The 23373-nt window shown below is 37.8% G+C and overlaps 1 protein-coding gene across 13 annotated transcripts in view; it reads left to right on the top strand.

The window, feature by feature from the left end:
- The window catches only part of LOC139756572 (homeotic protein ultrabithorax-like), an 821256-nt gene that overhangs the window by 575051 nt on the left and 222832 nt on the right, over positions 1-23373 (top strand). Inside the window, exon 5 of one of the 13 annotated variants that reach the window (XM_071676182.1) lies at positions 15413-15555. The exons of 10 other annotated variants lie outside the window; for them this stretch is intronic. The gene's annotated coding sequence lies outside the window, so the exon portion shown is untranslated. Of the gene's footprint in view, positions 1-15412; positions 15556-18018; positions 18195-23373 lie in introns of those variants that run through there. 2 more of the 13 variants (XM_071676192.1, XM_071676198.1) reach the window with 2 other exon arrangements.

Consider the following 23373-nt stretch of genomic DNA (forward strand, 5'->3'; position numbering starts at 1 on the left):
CCCCCCCACACGCACACACCCCTCACCCCAAAAGACGACAGTAGTGGCTTGGTGCAGTGTGGCGTGACCTACGACCTCCTCTCACGCTCGCCAGGGGGCGCACACCACCCCCGCACCTCCCTCGGAGACCCTGGACGTGGCGTGAAGTATGCAAGGGTGCGTTATGCTTCCCACCAAGGGCGTAAATGTGGTCTGGGGTATTTTAGGTTACCCCCATGCTTACTCCAGAGGTACCTGGACGTGGTCTGAAATATTCAAGGGTGCTCTACGCCTCCATCAGAGGCCCTTGGTATGGCCTGAAATATTCAAAGGCATTTCAAGCCTCCTGAAAGTAGTCTGAAGTATTGAGGGGTGTCCCACGCTTCCCTCAGAGGCCCTGAATATGGTCTGGGATATCCATATGGCCTACGTGCCTCTAAGACACAGTCTAAAAATATTCAGGGCCTCTTAGTGTCTCGCTCGGAAGACCTGAAGACAGTCTGAAGCAACATGAGAACAGACATTACCCCACAAGGCAAAAAAAGAGACACTGTCTTCCAAAGATATGAGGAACCAATCACTGTAATTTACATATCAATCTTTTGGTCCTATTTGCAAAGCGAGGCAACTGGATATATTTTTTTCCTTCTCTCGTATGTACTGATCATGGGTTGTGGTATGATGTATAATCCCAGGAGAACGGATCGATGCTCTAGCCACTCTTTCAGGGTTTATGACCAGCAAGATTAGCTTCAGCATTTTCTTTTTAATGATCCTCACGTTTATTGTCTGTACAAGTAGTTGAGGTCAAGGCAAAAGGGTCATCATGCGGTTAGGGAACTACGGAAACTAGTCTATTACCCTGGAAATTTATAGGTCTGATGGAAGTACTTAACTTGTTAACGATCCCGGCAAAGCACCTCAACGGTAGGAAGTGCGTGAGTGACTCTTAGTCACAGAAGCCGAGTTGGGGGGGAGAAGAGGAGGCTCAATGGCTCGTTGCTGCTTGCTAACGAAGAGCCAGAGAGGGACAGAGACATCCGCCGTCCACAGGAAACACCTCCATACGAAGGAACACATCTGCTGACGAGGGGTGACATCCTCTGGCGACAGTGGACGAAGATAGGCATTCGTTATGATGAAAAGAAGACATCTTAATGGTGAACATGAACATCGACGGAGGAGAGCAACTACTGCCGGAGTGAAACACCTGCTGACGAGGGAAGACACCTGCTGAAGAAGAAAGAAAATACTTCATAAAGGCGGACAACAACTGCAGACGAATGAAAACCAACTAAGGACGACAGAAGACGCCTCCTGACGAAAGAAGAGTCACAGGCCCCACCTTTCCTGAGGACGTGGGACGCGGACCAAGAAGACCACCTGGATCAAGAGAGCTCCAAGTGCGAGTGTAGCAGCCAGCGGAGGCAACGATGACGATCTCTGGCTGGCAAAGGAATGTCTGTGTGTGGTGAGAGCTGCTACATATTTGATGGCGTGAACCAGTGTGCTTTGTTGGGAGTCATGGAAAGTTTGGGTAATCTCTCTCTCTCTCTCTCTCTCTCTCTCTCTCTCTCTCTCTCTCTCTCTCTCTCAACTACATATTTCTTCCAATACATGTATATATATATATATATATATATATATATATATATATATATATATATATATATATATATATATATATATATATATATATATATATATATATATATATATATATATATATATATATATATATATATATATATATATATATATATATATATATATATATATATATATATATATATATATATATATATATATATATATATATATATATATATATATATATATACGGTGTCCTATTTTCTCTCTTTCCTCCTCCACTCCAGCCCTTGCACTTCCCCCACATCCTTCATACCCACTCCTTTAACCTAATTTCCGTTGCTCTACATCCTGTTCACCCTTCGAAATTGGAAGACTGGCGCTCCTACCCAATTACCAAAGCACGTGTATCGATGGGTTCCATTAATTGGATGATGGTGAGACTCTGCAAAATGATAGAAAAGTCTTATTACGAGGAAGATTTCCGTCACCACTGGTGTATGAAAAGGAATTCTCGACTGCCAATTAGGATTAATAGTACCTCCATCCTCAGACCTAGCCACCTCCAAAAGATGGAAAACACCAAATGCCAGATCCTCAAAATGGAACCCACAACCTTGCCCTCATTTTCTGCCGAGTGTAAACTGAAAGGAAATACGGTCTCCATTATCATGACGTATTAGCGATCCGTCCCATAGCTCGCGGACTGCAAGAGCGACCCTAACTTACCTGTGGTTGAGGTAATGAGGGAGTTTTTCCTAAGGGTGGAGGGAAGCTATTATTATGGTTATGGACTCAACGTTGTTTATATATGGTTTGTGTGTGTGTGTGTGTGTGTGTGTGTGTGTGTGTGTGTGTGTGTTTTGCTGTAACATAGGTACATTTTCTTGCATATGGTTACGTATTAAAGTCTAAGGGTGTTCAAATATCGGCTGCGGTGCTCGCAGCTGGAGACTCGTAACAGAGGCAGATGAGAGAGAGAGAGAGAGAGAGAGAGAGAGAGAGAGAGAGAGAGAGAGAGAGAGAGAGAGAGAGAGAGAGAGAGAGAGAGAGAGAGAGAGAGAGAGAGAGAGAGAGGGGGGGGGAGGTCTGCAAGAGTTTCTCCTCCCCCTTGCACGGTGACGCTCCTGTCAGCCGGCAATGATGCATAAGAAGAAGGATCCGTCACGCCAGCGGGATTACTGCTGGGGTTACCAGAGGCAGTCACGAAGCTCCTGCTCGGCCACTGGAAAGGAATCTCTCTCTGTTCTCCCACTCCGGAAGTCCTGCCTCCTCCTCCTCCTCTTCCTCCTCCTCCTCCTCCTCCTCCTCTGTCCAACAGCAGCAGCAGTAGGGCTTCAGACATATTGTACTTAATGCTTCTTCTTCCTCCATTACTCCACCTGCTCCTCCTACTTGAGCCCCTTCCCCCCATTTCCTCTCTCTCTCTCTCTCTCTCTCTCTCTCTCTCTCTCTCTCTCTCTCTCTCTCTCTCTCTCTCAGAGAAGAGAAGAGAGTTTGAGAGCCTTGAAGGAGAGAATTGGCCGAGGAGGATAGGGGGATTATCGAGACGAGAGAGAGAGAGAGAGAGAGAGAGAGAGAGAGAGAGAGAGAGAGAGAGAGAGAGAGAGAGAGAGAGAGAGAGAGAGAGAGAGAGAGAGAGAGAGAGAGAGAGAGAGAGAGAGAGAGAGAGAGAGAGAGAGAGAGAGAGAGAGAGAGAGAGAGAGAGGAAGGTGGGGGGGAAGAGTCCGTGGTCGGTAGGTAGGCAAGTAGCAAATAGTAATCACGGAATCTTCGCCAGTGGCAACTACAAAAAAAATTATCCCTCGGTAAATATTTCTCCCCGAAGGATAGATAGGGACAGGGGCAATCCAACTTTTATTCCTGCCCTCCTCCTTCTCCTCCTCCTCCTCCTAAAGAAATGGGAGAATGTGTTGCTCAATTTTCAGTGGAACGCCTGGCACAGATAATTTCCTTGGCCATAAATCTTCCCGGATCTCAATCAGTGTGGAGGCAGCAATCACGCCCAAGGAAAAAAAAAAAGAACAAAAAAAGATAAAGGAAAGGGAGAGAGAGAGAGAGAGAGAGAGAGAGAGAGAGAGAGAGAGAGAGAGAGAGAGAGAGAGAGAGAGAGAGAGAGAGAGAGAGAGAGAGAGAGAGAGAGAGAGAGAGAGATGACAACAAAAAAAATAGATAGGGATTTGCTGGCTACTATTCTGATTAAAGGAGATAATCTTAAGTCTCCTCTACATTTACTGACTGATTTCCTCGTTGCTCTACGTGTTTATTGTCAGTCTGGGTTTGATATGCTGTGATGACGATTCCCGTCGACAGAAGCTGATTCGCATAACTTGTTTCAGGGTGTTCCAGTCCTTCAAAGACCATCAGTTATTTGCTCAATGATATATTCATTTCCTTTTTTTTTTCAACCCTGATTCCTTGCTTTTTATTTCAGTGTTTCCTTTTTCTCTTATTTTCATATATATATATAATTCTTTCAGTACGTGATAATTCTCTCCTTCGGTTATTGCATTTGTTTTCTGAAAATCTTAAGTCTCATATTATTTTGATTATTCTTTTTCCTCTTTTCATCTCTTATTGCGAAACATTTTCCTTTAAGTAATTATATCTACATTCCCCTTCCCTCCTCCCTCGCCCTTACCAACCTCTTTATCCATCTGTTTCCACCATCGTCCATTACATTACAACACTTCACTAACACACCAGTCTCCCCTCTTCTTCGTCTTCTATTTATCTATTCGTTTAATTCCATTATTATCCACTATTGACCCTTACAATTCTCACTCTAAAAGTATACCCCTCTCTCTCTTCCTCCTTATCTTTATTGTTAGCATTTTCTTGTTTTACGTTTGTATCTCTGAGATATCTTTGTTCTCTACACTCTATCGTCTTGGAATCCTTGCTTACCATCATTTTCACCTATGGTCAACCATTTTCTTTTGCTTCTCTTGCTTTCCTCATTTTCGCATTCCGTTTTCTCTTCTTCATATATCACACCAACATCTGTTTTCTCTTTCTTTTATGTCAGACTTTCCTATTTCTTAATTGTAAATATAAATCCTTTTCTTTTTGTCATTTCACTCTTTCTTCTCGTCTCTGGCTATCTCACTTTTCGTCATTTCTCTCAGTCATGTCCTTCCTAATCTATTTATCTTTCATTTCTTTATATCCAGAGTGTAACTTAGCGTTGTCTTATCTCCTCTTATTCTGGGATAGTCTATAACTCTCATTTCTTTTGTATTTCCGTCCTTATCTTGACGTTCGTCTTTCAATCTCTCTCTCTCTCTCCCACATATATCTTGTTCTCTTCTCCGCTTCTCCTATTCCTACGATTATCTTTCTTCCATGGACTTTTATTCGGATCCTACTAATTCTTCTTATTCTCAATTCTTTATCTTTCGCATTGACGTTATATTTTTTATACTCTTATTTCTCATCCTTGGTACGATTTCAGTTTTCTTCATTATTGTCCTTTTTTCTATCTTTTTTCACTCATATGCCATAAGTCCCATGAATCTAAACCCCCATGGGATTTACTGAAAATAATCACAAACCTAATCAAGAAAATTTCAGATCGCCCCAGATACCCCTTTGAACTCATAGGAATATATATATATATATATATATATATATATATATATATATATACACACAAACGAAGATGAGAGACACCACACACAAGTTAGGTAATATCACAGGGGAAGGGGTTAGAATTGATGGCTAGTTCATCACAGACACAATAATTATCTGGATCAGATTGAAGGTTACGTAGCCGGTAATTGAATCATATCACGTCTATTTTCCCTCAAATTTTTTGCAGCTTTGATATGGTCTAACATCCGGGGGAATGTTCATTTCCGGACACCACAAGGTAACGTTGTTCGATGTCTGTGTCCTCTTATTCGGGTCTGTTCTGAGGTACTGTTTTCCTATTCGTATTCACATTATTCTTTGATGTTTTCCTAACCATAATTGTATTCATCGTTCATGAGGATGAAAAACATATCCATGCAGAAGTATTATGATAACTGCTGTGCTTTTGGTCGGAGTAGTTACATTTGCTTCATCTATGGTTAATAAAGGCTCATGTCATTTTAACATCCCAATCCACAACGCATCTTTTACCAGTTATGAATCCCAATGCAAAGTCGGTGTCCAAGCAAGCAGACAAATAGCAGATTATGCTACATATTTTTCTTATAAATCAAAAGAGGATTGAACCACCTGTGATCAAAAGTGATGTGAACCTGATTAGACCGAGATAATCCTAACTGACGAAACAGGGTTTATCACAATCAGAAAGAATAGGTTTAGCTAAGTGTAATATGAAATAGTTTCTTTAATTTCGGTTACGTTTTTGCGTTATATACACTTGGGTATCTGCAATATGTATGCTAAGTATTGGTTTGTGTCTCATATTCGTTTAGATGGCTTGGTGAAGGAAAGTGTCACGTACCTAACCATTTCTTGTTTTTTTCTATGAGGTTGAATGATACTTCGCATCATTTTCGCCCTTGTTTTGTTGGAGAAATTTCTACATGATATATTTTTATAGGAAATATGGTACATCCTCAAAGAACTGCCAGATCCTATAGCAAAGCATTGTTTGTATCATAGAAAACTTACTATATCCTCAATTCATCAAATCAAAGTCGATCTTATATCAAAACCTCCTTGAAGTATAACATCTAATCCTTCCTCAAACCAAATTGATATATGCCTGAATTTAAACTGACTGTGAAAAGACTCCATTTCAGTCAAGTCTACAATGAGATCGAAAAAAGTTACTTAAATCTGAATGCAGCATTTGTGAAATGAGAGTTTATTTGGTATCCCCTCAATAGTATGGGTAATAGGTCTGTAAGACTCAGTTTTAGGATCTAAAACCAATCAGAAAGACAGAATCTTTATGTCTAAGCGTCTAGGACCCAAGACGTAGCAAGCCATGGGTCTTTAAAGGCTCTACATCAAGGTCTTAGGACTGACCAGATACCCGGGGTCTTTACGACTCTATCCTAAGAATCCAAGATCTACGAGAAAGACATGGTCTTTAAGTCTCCTTTTATAGGAACCAAACACTTACCGAAAAACAAGGGGTTTTTAAGACCCTGTAGTAAGGACTTGGAACCTATTAGATATAAGAAGTTCTTAAATACTCTGCAGCCTGGACTTGGGACTCACCAGAAGCATGGAGGTCTTTTAAGAACTTTGAAGCCATAAAGAAAAACGAAGGAGAGGAGGCGTGAGAAGCCCCACTACCTCCGAAATGCTTTCCCTCAGGGGGTCATATTGATCTTAAGCTGGTGAGACGCCCTTATCTCTTACCCCATTGTTGACTAATGGCTTCGCCGATGTTTGTCAAATCTGCTTCATTGCTTTCTCTATAATTGCATCAAAAAATAGTTCGCCTAGAGTGCCCAGGGCGGGGGCGGTAGTGGACCCCAGCCTCACACTGGCTTTAAATATACGGGAAATTATGTTCTCTTTAAGAGACTGTACAACCCGAACTCACGGCGCGATAAGAAGAATGGGAGCAGAGACGAGTAAACTTTACTCCCTTACTGAGTCCAATTTATGAATGAAATCGACGATTTACAGCCACGGGCTTACGGGAGAGCCTAAGTGATAACTCCTACTGACCTATTCGCACCTGGAATCCGGTTTCCCGACATTCCTATAGCCTCGGGTTGAGCGCAAATAGATGCAAGGGTGAGGGAATCATTTGGCGGGCTAGGGCTGAGTTACAGCCTGGCGTTAGTTTGGACGTCGGCCACTAGATGCCAGCACAAACTGACTTACGACCGCCACGCGGGCCTGGAATCTGACGTCATCATAGAAAACTGGGTGCCCCAAAAATCAATGGAACTCTGTTACAGAGAATGACTTCTACCGCCTTGCAGTAAGACTAATGTGTTTTGGGGGTTGCCTGAAAGTTCATGAGAGTCGTAAAGTATTTGGTCTTTGGGGGAAAGGTCGTGTCAATTACCTTTCAATCCATCATCATACGGGTGATCATGATACGCTGTAAAGTGTATCTAAGAACCATAAATCCTTACAGTCATACTGATCAGGTTAACTATACAGGGAACAGTTTTCCAGGGCCTTATACCTTGTCTTGTACAGGTCCATGACTTGATACCTCCCCTCTTCATAACGATCTCATATGAACCAGATATGTGCCATCATCCATTCACGCACCTGCACTTAAAGGTAAGCATAAGGTACACACACACACACACACACACACGTGCATCCTCAACCTGTGAAAATACAGCGTCTTTACCCCCACCCACACGTTAAGAACCAATTCCAGTGTACCATCAGAGCAAGAAATAACCCTTAGTATAGCTCCCCACAAGATCGGAGAGGAGCCAAGTCATAAACTCCACGAGCCCTCCTCCAAATAACCCCCCCATGCAACATTTTACAGCCACATAAAATTCAGAAACAATCTCTAATTACCGACCACCTAACCTCCACCGACAACTTAACTCAAGAGACTTTACGTTCAAGCCCCAACTCCTTTACCTCTCTCTTTCTACCCCCCACCGACTTCCCCCACGCTAGCTAACCCCCCCACACACACTGTCTTCCATTCATAAGCACTCCACGTGGGTTTGTTTGTACCACGTGACGAGTTATGCGCTATAAAACTATCATAAAGTGCCCATAAACAGCGTGGTAACGGCCCCGACCTTGCAACCCCGCTCCCAAGCGCTCTCTTGCAACTCTGCCTCACCAAACGCGGAAGAAAAATATCTGTTTTCGTTCATTTTTTCTCAGAGGTTTACGATGTATTATCTAAACTTTGGGTAGATTGACTTGAGTGCTTGTTGACTGTCATAAGCAGTGTGATTTCTGAGTTAGAGGCTCATTCTTTCAGGATATTTTATTGGCACCAAAAACGGAGGATATCGTACATCTCCGGGCTGCGGGGAGACTGTGTGTGTGCATTCAAGGAAAGTTTGGTCAGAAAACTCTTCTTTTAAACTTATTCTTGTGCTTTTTAAAGGAAAATTTTCCTACGTATGTGATAATCTGTGACTTCTAGACGTTTATGAATTCTTGGTCTTTAAATAATTTGAATTGTGGATGATGATACTCCAAAATAAGACTACAGGAGAGCTTAATGTGACACCATCAGCGAGGGAAGAAACTCAAGCGATGAGGTAGGCTGATAAATACATCAATAATTGCTTTGATAACTGCAATTCTTTCTACATAATGTATTCCGTATGTTCACTGAGCTTAGAGTGATACTTATGGTATATCCCGCGCCATTTCTTTGAGTTGTTTGCCGAGTGTACGCCTGCGCCGTCCTATTGACCGATGTGAGGAAGGAGCCATGATTGTTTACCAAATTTATTGTAATGGCGAACGGTAGTTCGGGCGTCTGCCACCAGAGTGCCGACGGACGGGCGCTCAATTCAGATTTGAACGTACGAGACTTGCGGCCCATAGAATATACTTTTTGCATTATATCTTTCCTTATCTTTTTGTTTTTACATTACCAGTGAATTAAGGTGGACAGATATGAGTTTGGGGATACCCTAAGACGACGAGACACTTGGTACACAAGGAAGCGAAGAGAATTTGCGCACCGATTCTTCTGTCTTTCTAATCCAATATCTTTTTTTCCATCTACAGGCAATTTTTTTCCAAGGATTTATCTCCTATCTGACCATTTTCGGAGTCTTAGCTGGAAAAAAGCGTGGAAAAACAGACAGATATCCCTCTGAATGGTACAGATGATCCAACATAAAGCTTCGTATTTCTTCATTTTCTTCGGGGACTCAAAGTGTCCCCCCGTAAATGGCCTTACGCTTGCCTCAGTTCTCCCTCAGTCGTTATTTTCCCATTTTCTCTCATTATTCCTTTTTTTTTCATTCTTTTTCTCTCCACTCTGGTCTCCATTGCCTTATGTGTGCTTATGTAAGCAGATTCGATGGTCTTGTCTTTGCCTCTAACTATGGCTGTGATATTTTATGATCCTCAATTGTATCAAATTTCTGACATATTTTGTCTTTTATGTAATACGTATCAATTATTAACGATTACATTATAAGTGTTCCGCTATTGATTAGTGCAACTCTTACATCATTATTCAACACATTATTGATTATTATACCATTTTCTTCTGATTATTTTTATAGCCTTTTCTACTCATAGTCCTACCACCTGATTTCATTTCTAATATTTCTGTAAAGTGTTGCTGATGAAGGTATTAATGGCCTTTGTTTTGAACATCTAAAAGTTTCGTATTGCCAAAAATATAGCTTTGTTTTATAAACGCTTTGATATCTTTTTATCTTATCACTTTTATTTCTAAGTCTAACTAATTGCATATGAATTAATGAACTTTTTTATTCATATTATCTTTTACATCTAAAGTCAAATATTTCATTTGTATTTTAAGTAGAAAAATTAATCTTGTTAATTCATTACATTTAGATTTTTGACTGATTCATATCAAATTATTACAAGAAATGTAATTGAATCTTGACACAATTCTAAGTACTCAGTGCTTTGTCTATTCGAAGTAACTTCGTTACATTTTAGGCGATTTAGAAATAAGACGCATAATCAGTACTTGGATATTTCTATGTATCTCTTTCATTTTTCATTTATCTTTATTTCCTCTTTATAACGTCTTCTTCTTTTTCTTCTTCTTCTTCTTCTTCTTCTTCTTCTTCTTCTTCTCCTTCTTGTCAGTATCATAGTTATTATCATTATCATTATTACTATTATTATCATTATTATTATCATTATTATTATTATTATCATTATTATTATCATTATTAGCAGTAGTAGTGGTAGTGGCTCACACTCTTATCCTTGTTCTTGTATTACTGTAGGAATTACAGAAGTTATTATACTTCCTATCATGACCATAAGTCTTAATCAACTGCTTTTCTCATCCGGCAATATATAAGAAAAATAGACGAAATATCAATAGATGAATAAGCAATACACCAAGAATTTTTAATGATGAATACAAAAAAAAGGTCATTCCTTCAGGCCCGTTCAACTATATTATTGATAGCATCCAGAGGGAAAGAGAGGATATATATATATATATATATATATATATATATATATATACATATATATATATATATATATATATATATATATATATATATATATATATATATATATATGTTTATATATATATCCCTCTCCCACCCCCCCCACTTAAAACCACCAGTAGAATATCTTAGACTCTAGTTATTCCAGTTTTGTTGAGGCCGCCCTGTTTAGAGAACGATGATAGTCCTTAGGGACTCATTAAAGTGGAATTCATTCTTAACGCTCTCTCTCTCTCTCTCTCTCTCTCTCTCTCTCTCTCTCTCTCTCTCTCTCTCTCTCTCTCTCTCTCTCTCTCTCTCTCTCTCTCTCTCTCTCGCTTGGCTGGTGGGTTATAGCTGGCTTCATCAACAAGTGTCCTCTATCTACTATACTCTCGAGACTCAATGAATTTAAAAAAGAGAACCGAATATTTTCTCTTTTTTCTGTCTCTCTCTCTCTTTTTCCCTGCAGCTTATCGGACCGGGTTTCTTCCGCTCTTTTTCACTCTAAATGGAAATCATCTGTAGGGGAGGGAGGAGGGGCGACAAAAAGGAATATTTTTGTGTCTTTAATTCAATTAGGATGGAGATGAACAGTTCCCCGGTGACGAAGGTGGTGTCGTCGAAGTACATACGTGTTTGTTCTGAGTTGTTTGATGATATCTCACAGGTTTTTTGTGCATTCTGAATTGTCTTTTTAAATTTGTTGATGCTCTTTCCCTCTTTTCCCTCAAAGGCTCAGTCCCCTGTTCTTGGCGCTAGCTCGCCAACGCGGGAAATGGCGAATTGTATGAAAGAAAGAAAAAAAAGATATATATATATATATATATATATATATATATATATATATATATATATATATAAACAAATCCTTCCTTTACCCCTTTGTTTATCACCTCTTTCACCCTTTTCTCCCATTTCCTTAGCAACTCTCCCTCTCACCCTTTTAATCCCCTCCCAACTCCACCAACTCTCCCTCACCCCTATTTTTTTCTGCAGGCAGTACGTCTCCCTTTCCCCTTCCCTTCCCCCACCCCCCTGATCATCAGGCCATGCAGTGCATTCATCACACGAGAGGATGTGTGCGTCAGGCCCTAAAACCTGCCAGGTGCTCTGTGAACACCAGCATTAAACCTGCCAGATGTGTGTGTGTGTGTGTGTGTGTGTGTGTATGTGTTGAACGCGACCGTCGGGGGGGCCCCCTGTTGATTTCTCATTTGCCTGTGATCATTTGCCCAGCCAGACCTTTAGTCTCATTTCGTCTATGTTGGTACCCTTCTGCGTTAATGATCGCACGCTGCTTTTTTTCTTTTTATTCTCCCTTGTCTTTTCCTTTTTTTTTTTTGCCCTTTTTTTTTAAGGGGAGGTAGAATGTTTGACAATCTTTTGTCTTGTGGTATATCCCTTTTGGTCTTCCGTTTTGAAATTCAGTGTTGTTTTTTTTGGCTAATTCCTTATATCTGCCTTGCCTCATTATGATTATCATTGTCTGGAAAAAAAGAATATTTGATAATTTTCAAAATAATCTATTCTGAGAAAATTATTTCATTTGAGAGCTATTTGCAGACCTGAATAAACCGAGTTAAACAAAACTTTGCAAGTACAAATTGAGTACATTCTCAGTATCATAAATCAAAACGAATAGAGTGAAAACTTAGCAGGAAAGTAACTTATATATTACTTAAAGAAATGGTATACGTGGAGTTACTCCATCTTTACTTTTCCATATAAAGGTAAAGATGATAAATTGATTTATGATACTAGGCAGAGCAGCATAAGTATCTTTATTTATGTTGGACGTGTATGATGTGGACGCTTGCTTAATGACCTCCTAACAGTAATTAGAAGGTATTTGAATCTGAAAAGATACATATATTCATACATATGCATACATACATATATACATGCATACATACATACATAGATACATAAATACATACATCGTACATACGTACATACATTAAACACACATACATACAAACATATATGCATACATACATACATTAAACACACATACATACAAACATATATACATACATACATACATGCATACATGCATGCACTAATACATACGTATAGTCCATTCATTCGCGTATTACCGATATTCATGAATTATATATTACCAAATAGTCTAAATCTTGTCTTTGTATTCTACATTCGCATCATAAATTCAACGATACAATTGACCCTTGACCTTCGTGGCCAGAACTGGCGTCGGCCAACTATGGACTGCGATGTATTAGCCGCGATCTATTTATACAGCTGTATTTCGACGCCGATAAGTGGGTCACCTGCCGTGTTTAAAGTTGCATTGCTACAACCAAGCCAACAAAACTGGATGCCCTATGTTGTAAATTCTCTCTCTCTCTCTCTCTCTCTCTCTCTCTCTCTCTCTCTCTCTCTCTCTCTCTCTCTCTCTCTCTCTCTCTCTCTCTCTCTGACAATGGATGTTCAGCTTTAGTGAACGCATCCCTTTTCGGTGTTATCTTTAAGCGAGTTCTTCAGAGCTGCTGCTAAACACATTCGGGTGGTGGCCCTCACCGCTGTTGGTGGCAGCCGTGTTGCCAGGGTTAGATAGAGCTGGTGTCAGGATCGATGATGATTTTGTTGTCATGGTGGAAATCTCTCTCTCTCTCTCTCTCTCTCTCTCTCTCTCTCTCTCTCTCTCTCTCTCTCTCTCTCTCTCTCTCTCTCTCTCTCTCTCCCTCCCTCTCTCTCTCTCTCTCTCTCTCTCTCTCTCTCTCTCTCTCTCTCTCTCTCTCTCTCTCTCCCTCTCTCTCTCTTTTAACCAGCGTCAATTTTGATAGCGTGTGTTGGTTATCGTTAAAGGTATTATCTTCACATTTAACATTATCATCATCATTATTATTTCTTTTATATAATCATCATAAATATCATTATTATAATCACCATGACTGTTATCATTATCATTATATTACTATTACTATCATTATCACAGCGGTAGTAATAGTAATGGTATTAATAGTAGTAGTAGTAGTAGTAGTAGTAGTAATAGTAGTAGTAAAAGTAGTAGCAAAAGTAGCCTTACCTCTAGTGTCTAGTTAGAAGTAGCAGTAATAGCATCATTAGATTCTTCTGAATTGAAAAAAAGAAAATGGGGGAAAGAAAGACAAGAAGTTAACCATTCCTCCTCTAAGCCATACCCATTGATCAATCAATCTCTCCAAAAATTGTAAATAGAGTGTAGCACTCACACACCTAAAGCTAAATCTCCACTGGAGATATGGCAGAACTCTTGAGGACATACATACACGCATCAGTTCACCGCACCCGGAGTCCTGTTTTGCATACTGGCGCTGCTGGCGCAGAAACAACGCCAAAATTGAGGACGTGGTAAACACAGAACTTGTCCAGCCTGCCTGGCGCCGATGATGACACATGTATTAAGCTTAAGCTTGTATATCTGGGACTTGAGTGAGTTTACGGATGACTGCTCATGATGGAGGTGTAATAATTATAATAATAATGATAATAATAATGATGATAATAATATTAATAATAATAATAATAGTAATAATAATGATAATGATAATAATAACGATAATAATTACAATAATAATAGTGATAATGATAATAATAATTATGATAATGACAATAATGATAGTCGAGTTTTGTTATCATGTTTGCCTTCAAGACTCTATCAACCAACGGAAGCGCGGAAAATTACAGAAACTTGCACTCTAATTCCACTTGAAAATCAAAACCCTTATTTTCAAATCCTTTTTATGATTATAGACACCAGCATTTCTCATGGAGCCAAATGAATACCGACTGAAGATTTTGCTTTCTTTGGTTTTCATCTGCGTTCGTCCATCTACATTTTCTTCGCAGTCGAGATGCCCATTGCATAATGAATGAATTGTTATCTCTATATATTCAATCAGATTAATTGCCTGTGAATTCACTAAGTGATTAATGGATTTAACTCAATCCATCCTTTATTCTTTTTTCATTAGCAATGATTTCACTTTGTAATATATCAGTTTATATATATATCTTGTCCTGTTTTATTGGCTGAAGTATTTGATAAAGTAACTTTATTCACCTCGTATATATCACCTCTAATTGAAAGAGTCCCTTTAAGTTTGTCTTGTTTAAGAAAGGCAGATTCAGACACAGAATAGAGGTAACAGCAAAAGCTTCAAACACCCAAGACATTACATTTAGTTCAACGGAGGTTCGCTACCTCTAAATAACAACGCACCTAAAGACTTCGTTTAAAAAAAAGGAAAAAGGAAAAAAAAGCAGTAAAATATACAGGAGTAAATGGCAGTATGTTTAATTAATTATACTAGACACCCATTAAGAGATATCATTAATTACTTTTTATGTCTTTGTATTTATCAACCTTAATATAGCCGCCTGTGTCTTTACTTTTATCAAGCATTTTTCTTTAATAACTCAGATTTCTATAAATCTTTATGTATACAAAACAAATTACACGTTTAGTTCAAATTTTTACTTTTGATGTTTAAGATTTTAAGTGAGTTCTTTATTAATATCAAACACTCAGATTTCAAAAAAAAAATCCAAAAACTCAGATTTCACAAAAATTTTAAAACTCAGATTTCACAAAAAATTTGAAACTCAGATTTCCAGTAAACATAAAAGAAATCTATTTTTTTTTTCAATTACCATTCAAGAACTCGGATTTTAGATTTTTAAGGAAAGATTGAGATGCTCTCTTTACACCAAATTGTTGTTAGATTTTTTTTTCTCTTTGATTTACGCCTCTTTTGTTATTTGTCTTACAGGTAAGCCACCGGTTGAGAAGAGAGCAGCACATGGTAATGTGAAATTTCTGTGGTTTGTTTCCGAGTATGTTTTTCACGGATTTGGGATGAGTCTACGTCGTCGCAAAAACCACGGGAGGCTCCAGATAAACCGGGGTCGTGTGTGTGTGTGTGTGTGTGTGTGTGTGTGTGTGTGTGTGTGTAAAACAGGATGTGAGTGCTTGTGGGAGATTATGTTGAGTATGGTATAAGTGTAGAAAGCTGTAATACAATGGACTGTTCGAAGGCATATGCCCTTTTTTATGAGAGAGAGAGAGAGAGAGAGAGAGAGAGAGAGAGAGAGAGAGAGAGAGAGAGAGAGAGAGAGAGAGAGAGATGAGAATGCGAGTATGAACTGAAGAGAGATATATGTCCATACAACCCAATAAGAAATTCTCATGTTTATGGATGTCGACAATATTTCCCTACGTGGGCATATTAACAGGTATAAACACACAGACCCCAGCAGATTTACAGCAATAAATCAACAAACAGACAGAGAAGCCACGCAAACCTCAAGACTACTTCATCTTGATTTCACTAATTACCCAAAAACATTTGCAACTCATTCCAATAAACGGGAAGAAATGATAGATTTAGATGAAAAAGGTGGGTAAAGATTAGGATTCAAAGGGCAAGGAAGGGAAAGTAGTGTAAGGTAAAAATAAGTAAAGCCACAGGATGCAAAGGAGAGAACGACTGAAGAATGGTCGACAAAGAGGGTCTATGCGCCAGAAGCGTAGGGGAACAAGGAAAAGGAGGGGACTGAATGGGAGATTGAAGGAAAAGAGCCTTTGTTGGAAAAGAAGGAAGGGATTAAGGTAAGAGACAATGGGGAATGGGGAACGAAGAAAGATCCCTCTGCCTCGTATTTCTCTCAGTTGGTTTTGAGTTGCAAAAAGATTGGCAAAGCACCGCCACCACCGCTGCTCCCTCCCTCGCCTCGTCCACAAAGGAACAGAGGAGAGGAGACTAGAGGGGGAGGGGGGAGGAAAAGGGGGCGCCAGTGTAGGGTCAACAGGGGGAGAAAAAGGGTGCTTTTGAGAGAGAGAGAGAGAGAGAGAGAGAGAGAGAGAGAGAGAGAGAGAGAGAGAGAGAGAGAGAGAGAGAGAGAGAGAGAGAGAGAGAGAGAGGAGGGAGAAATGGGGAGGATGGGTGGGGGGAAGGAGGGTTTACCAATGAATTCCAGGAGAGATATCTAGCCCATTAGGCAGGGCTAGAGCATGAACAGAGAGAGAGAGAGAGAGAGAGAGAGAGAGAGAGAGAGAGAGAGAGAGAGAGAGAGAGAAGAGAGAGGAAAAGACTAATATCTAGTCCCGGTTTAGAAATAATGGAGAAAATCATAGCCTCGTCACAGTAAGAGGCAGCAATATGAGATCCTCTGATTGCATCCGTGCCACTGAGGGCTTAATTAAATCAGCAATCTTGGCTGGAAATATCCACAGTGATTTATGGAGCTTTCCTTATTGTGTGGGAGTTGAGCGGACCTGGTCCCCTTGTTGCTAGAGAGAGAGCGATTCCAGAATTCAGTCTAAGCGCTTGCCTCCACTTCCCTAAAAAATTCTGCCTCCATATTTTGCTGTTTGTTACACCTGAATATATATATATATATATATATATATATATATATATATATATATATATATATATATATATATATATATATATATATATATATATATATATATATATATATATATATATATATATATATATATATATATATATATATATATATATATATATATATATATATATATATATATGTTTAGTAAGGAATGAGGGAGATGAAAGTATGGAAAGAAGATATTTGGCTTTGTTAAATGAGATGGAAAACAGAAAGGAGATTGAAGAATTTTTTCTTAAAGTTCAAGACACGAGTTACCTTTTTTAAGACTAAGATTTCCCTCAACAAGAGAATGAAGTAAATCAATCGGTTTATATCCTCATATCTGTCTCTTTGGAAAGATGAAAAATATTCACGTGCTGAATATATACATGGAAAACCAAATTTAGCAAACCGAAAGCTAGATATCAAATGCTATTCAGAAAGTCCACCTTTCCAATCCTCTTCTTTTAAAGCTTTGAGAACGCTAGAGAATGAATAACTTGTGGATATTGTGCAGGAGAGGGAGAGAGAGAGAGAGAGAGAGAGAGAGAGAGAGAGAGAGAGAGAGAGAGAGAGAGAGAGAGAGAGAGAGAGAGAGAGAGAGAGGGTGTGTGTGTGTGTGTGTGTGTGTTGCTTGTCGCTGCACAGTGCTGCCCCCAAGAGGCCAACCTGCCAACTTCCCTTCTCATAAATCACCCGTTATTCTTCGTAGTAATTTTCATGACATAATGGAAATTGTTTTTGCGTTGATCGCCCCCGAAGAGAATGAATATTAATAATGTCCCTACCGCCATTTTCTCTCTAGGGGTTAGCTATATGGACAGCGTAGGCTGCAGGTATATATATATATGTATATATATAGATATATATTTATCTCTAGGTCGTATTTTGAGATATGAAGAGAACTTTAGTCAAGAGAAGTTGCCACGACTTGAGGAAATAAATGCGGGGTTACATCCTGACGGCCAAAGTTGGCGCGCGTACGGAAGCTCTTGGTATATAAGGACTCAGGGACGGTGAGGCAGCTTCAGTTCTTGGAGAGTAGCGGTGGGCAGCGGACGTGCCGCTTTTTTCTACCAGCCATGCTACCAGCATCACACTTTGTATTCAATCTTCTTGGGGAAAAGTCTTATAATTCTTCTTCTTCCTCCTCTGGTATGTCACTGACTGTGTTTGTTCATACGCCATCATTCCAGCTTTCTGTTTTGAAGAATGTTAAGAGAAGGATTTTTGTTTTCCCATCCCCCCCTTGCTTTCATTTTGTCGCTACGCGTAAAGAAGCTCTGGCCTATTATGCCTCACAAGAGCCGTATGAAGATGTACTTCGAGCAGACTGAGCTTGAATTATCATGCAGTTTAAGGGAATTTAACAACAGACCTTTTCCCCTGAAGACTCCATCGCCATTATTTCATTCTCTTTTCGCCCCGTGTCTTCTTCGCCGTAGTTCCCTATGACGGCGCCTCTCTCTCGGCTCTCTCTCTCTCTCTCTCTCTCTCTCTCTCTCTCTCTCTCTCTCTCTCTCTCTCTCTCTCTCTCTCTCTCTCTCCCTCCCGCCGTCATTGGTCCTTAAAGTTTCATGACGACGGAGATGATTTAGACGCTCAACAGGAAATCGAAGGCCTCCCACCCTCCCCATAAGCCCTATGTATAATGAAGATATTTGTTACTGCTGCTGAGGGAGGAGCTGGTAATTTTTCAGTTTCCCAACTCGATTCCTCAACGTCGTGGGCCCCGCAGCGCTCCGGAGGGCCATTGTTCCGAAGCCTTAGAAAAATTAATTCTTGGACATTACCGGCTTTGAGAAAAAGGAAACATAATATCTTTATTTTACATCCCGTCTCTTCGTTCCATTGGAGACCAGATGAAAAAATTGCATATATAGCATAAAACCTTTTATCAAAGTTATTGTATTTTTTCTCATACTTCAACACTGAGTTTTATGTAACTATTTCTTTCATTATTCATTTCAGGCATAATCACATGACTGATAGCTGCCTGTCATCGTTTTTAACATTGTCAATCTTAAGAGGAAATTTTTTTTTTTTCCCCTTCTCAGTTGATGGTCACTAATGAAGTCATTACCAGTCCATAACGACGACCGTCCATTTTTCACTCCACGGAAACTTAACTGTCCGAGATATAGATAAATTCTGGGAAAAATGGAATAGCAAAAAATACCAGGAATGTAGAATCAGTTGCGACTTAATCACATTGTCTCTATGTTTACATATAATCCAGATTAGGTCAGAAATCTTGTAGTTTGTTTGTGGTATATCTTAATCTAAAATCATGTATATCTTTTCTGTGTCTCATTTTCTCTTTTTTACATAGATTGATACAATGTGATATCATTAATTGAAAAAGGGTATATATATATATATATATATATATATATATATATATATATATATATATATATATATATATATATATATATATATATATATATATATAACCTCAATTATGTTTTTCTTTCTCTCAGTATATTAGGAATCTATGGTGGAAGGTTCTGATAGTGTAACTGAAGATAGAATGATTGCACGATTCTCACTGTAGGAAAGATAAGTCACCTATAAGAGATTCCTATCCTTCTCACACATCAGGGCAAGTATTTCACGGCCATTACGTCAGGTCGTTAATATGCTTGCGTCTACCGTCTACTGAACGAGTGGGTAGATTGCAGATGGAGTTGTGAGATGTAAGTGTTTTTAAAAGGGTTTTTATATTCTCACTTCGCTTGTCTCAAGGTTTGAATACGATTATCTTGATAAGGGTTTTTATAATTTCTTTCTCGAGAACATATATATATATATATATATATATATATATATATATATATATATATATATATATATATATATATATATATATATATATATATATATATGTATGAATAACGTCGACGGTAATCCCATCGTAAAAAAATATTGAAATAAACTTACCTTTCCATATTGTAAAATGGTCCAATATGATATATCTAGACTCCTGTGATTCTTTCAGGGAATAAGAGAAGGAAAAAAAAATCTAATAGGAATAACAGAGTAATTTTCCTCTTTTTAATCTGTCGAGAATGTGACAACATTGTACAAAATATGGATAGCATACAAGGGTAGGGAAATTTATATGTTTCACAGCACTTTATTAATCACTATCAAATTGGTACATGATTTCATCATAATATCGATGATTCTAAATTTCTGTACACTCCCATCATCATAGCTTTATAATCATTAATCATGGTTTAGTCCATAATTTTAGCGCAGCATTTATGAAATGTACGTGAAAAGATGAAACAATATTGGAAAGAAAATGGGGAAAGAAGGGGACTAAGAATTAACTTGCATTAACAAATGCAATTCTTGCGTAATTCAATGCGTCAGATTCGCAGGTAATTCCGTTAGTCCGTAAATATCACCATCAACGCATAGACTCAATTCTCACTCGGCGTACATACGCTTGAGCGTCGAGGGCCAGCATTACCGACATATCATACAACCGGAAAGCTTTTCAATGCGTGTGACCACTATCTACGCATATATACCATCACCGGCGTACAAATTAGAAACGCAGTGATGGCATCATCAAATACAATAGATTCTATTCTATACAATATATTCTTTACAATATATATATATATATATATATATATATATATATATATATATATATATATATATATATATATATATATATATATATTGTACGTTAATGTAATCATCAGCGGGACACAAGTTAATTAATCATAAAGTAGTTAATTAACAATGGAATAAAAGTTAACATAATTTTGGTATTGCAATCATACATTCTCTATAATTGGTTGGTCCATTTCCTTGACATTTTTTATATGATAGACAAAACGAATATTCAAAAAATCTCAAGCTGATATGATTAACTAATTTAGCTCACATATATAATTAACATGAATAATCAAAACATTTAATGATAACAGATAACAATAGTCAGCATTATCAACTGATAAAAAAATATAGTGAATTTGAGAGATATCATTTACAAGTGAATCTTATCACATGATATTTTAAGTTTCCTCAAAAATTGCTCTCACTACCTCGACCTCAAAGTTTTCTGGGATTTGTCTTTGCGCTATATCGTCACTTGTATATCGCACATCCCTCCACCATCATCCCCTAACAGGAAACCGCTGTGGGAAATCGCAAGTATAAGTCCAACAGACACAATAACGACCAGTGTGAACATATAATGATACGAAGTGAAACATACTTTTACACCCTCAGCCTAAGTATATCACACAATCATTTGAATTTTGGGAGGCAATAGAAAATAGAACAAATTCCTTTAGAAGTAATGAAATAAAGTAATCAGACAAAGGAATGTCATTGGCAGCAAAGAGGGATGAAATAAGTTTAAGATATAGACGAATTTTATTAGAAGAAAAGAAGGATACGCAGAGAAAAAAAAATTATACAGACTAACTCTACTGAGAGTGATGCAGGATTGGAATATTCAAAAGAAAATTAATCTTACATCTAGAAACTCAGTAGCATTATAGAAGATTAATGAAACGAGACCAATATCTATAAATGATCGTGATATAGAAAGATATATCAAACATAACCTGACACCAAATCATGCCAAAGATAATTCTAAAATGGAAACCAGAGAGAAAATGATCGCAGAATTATCAAAAAAGTATATTCATATATATATATATATATATATATATATATATATATATATATATATATATATATATATATATATATATACATATACATATAATTTTTGCTTGTAAAGCGTGTGAAAATTGAGCGCTGGAGTTTTGGTCCCTGGTCTGTTGTCGGTGTGAACGGAAACCATTTTGTGCGGCCGATCGATTTTAGCTGCGCCCAACTCCCACTCGGGGAAATTGTCTGTTGCCGTCTAGATATAGGAGAAATCATATGGCACCTGTATGCAGATTATCATCAATTCTACGTACCCTAGAATAGAACGTCAGAATTATATATATATATATATATATATATATATATATATATATATATATATATATATATATATATATATATATATATATATATATATATATATTCATCAGATAACTTATTTATGTAATCATCTATTCATATTTATTAGCAGTTTATTTGTTTATCCATTCATTCATTTGAATATCTATTATCTATCTTTCTTCATTTATGGAATTATTCATTCAATCAGTCATTTACTTACTTATCTGTCTATCTAATTACGTGACTCTCCATTCAGTCAACTAATTATCATCATCTGTCGACAAGAATTTACTCATTCATTCATCTATTTATCAGTTCAATTTATCAGCCCGTTTATGTTATGAATGAGTTAAGTTTGGAGTCCTATGCTTGTCTTTTGGTTTACCCAAATTCTATAATTCATGTTTACGTTAAGGCACAAGCTTTTCCCATTTTCATTCAGATATTTTGTTGTTCGCTTTCAAAATGCAGTTGGAATTTAAATCCTTTTTTTCTTCCAGTCTTTAGATTTTGTTTGCTTATTACGTATTATGGGTGAAGGTATGTGTATATGTTTGTTTTGTATCTATCTAGTTACATTATTATCATTATTGTTATTATCATCATTATCACTATTATTGTTATCATTATTATCATTATCATTATCATTATCATTATTATTGTTATTACTATTATTACTATTATTATTATTGTTATTATTATTATTATCATTATTATTGTTATTATCATTATTATTATTATTATTATTATTATTATTATTATTATTATTATTATTATTATTGGTATTATTATCATTATCATTATCATAATTGTTATTGTTATTATCACTGTTATTATTACTACAACTGCTATTATTATCGGCATTATAACTATCGCTACGTGTTTTTAATGATAATGATAATGATATTAATATCTATCATAATATTGGTAATTACTATATCAATTTTGATGATATTGTTATCACTATTTACAAAGGTGTATCTGATGCTTATGTTGCCAAAGAAGAGACTCATTAAAGTAGAAAGACAATCAAATCCTAAGAAAAAAAATATAGCATAATCTATTTGGTATATATGGTTTCGGAATGTAGAATAACATGAAGATATTAAGAGTAGGAGTAGGAGGATGAGGAGGAGGAGGTATGAAGACGTCTTTAAGGAGGAGGAGGAGGAGGAGGAGGAGGAGGAGGAGGAGGAGGAGGAGGAGGCATGAAGACGTCTTTAAGGAGGAGGAGGAGGAGGAGGAGGTATGAAGACGTCTTTAAGGAGGAGGAGGAGGTATGAAGACGTCTTTAAGGAGGAGGAGGAGAAGGAGGAGGAGGGCGAACACCCACCCCTACGGAGTGAGG

This window comes from Panulirus ornatus, chromosome 22, assembly GCF_036320965.1.
Source record: "Panulirus ornatus isolate Po-2019 chromosome 22, ASM3632096v1, whole genome shotgun sequence".
Taxonomy (NCBI): Eukaryota; Metazoa; Arthropoda; class Malacostraca; order Decapoda; family Palinuridae; genus Panulirus; species Panulirus ornatus.